The sequence below is a fragment of the Parambassis ranga genome, chromosome 3 (genome assembly GCF_900634625.1).
Source record: "Parambassis ranga chromosome 3, fParRan2.1, whole genome shotgun sequence".
Taxonomy (NCBI): domain Eukaryota; kingdom Metazoa; phylum Chordata; class Actinopteri; family Ambassidae; genus Parambassis; species Parambassis ranga.
The window spans coordinates 21,589,759-21,590,171 of record NC_041024.1 but is presented as its reverse complement, the minus strand read 5'-3'; positions in this window follow the sequence as shown (position 1 = coordinate 21,590,171).

Here is a 413-nt window from a genome sequence, read left to right as displayed (position 1 = left end):
TTGTGTTGTGTGTGTGTTTTATCTGCCACCTCCATCAGGTTTTAAAAAAGCATATTTTATAGATATTTTTTATGAATGATGAAAAAAGACAAAGCTGGTATTTTAATATAAAGTTTTAAAAATTTAAATGAGTTGAATTAAAAGATTAAGTTCAATTTTATGCTGATAGAAATGAACATTACTGAGGTCATGCAGATGGGAATGAACTTAACGGCTGAGTGATGGAGTTGCGGCTGTTCAAAGCTGAGAAACAGGAACATGTGGGTAAGGTAACACATGCGGTGAGGAGTGCAAAAGCTGCACAAACATTTAACCACCGTGGTTCCATTGAATGACAGCGAAAGGAACGCCGTGATCAGCCATGACAATGAAGTGAGAAGAAAGAGAGTGACACACATAGTGAAAGTTTTGAT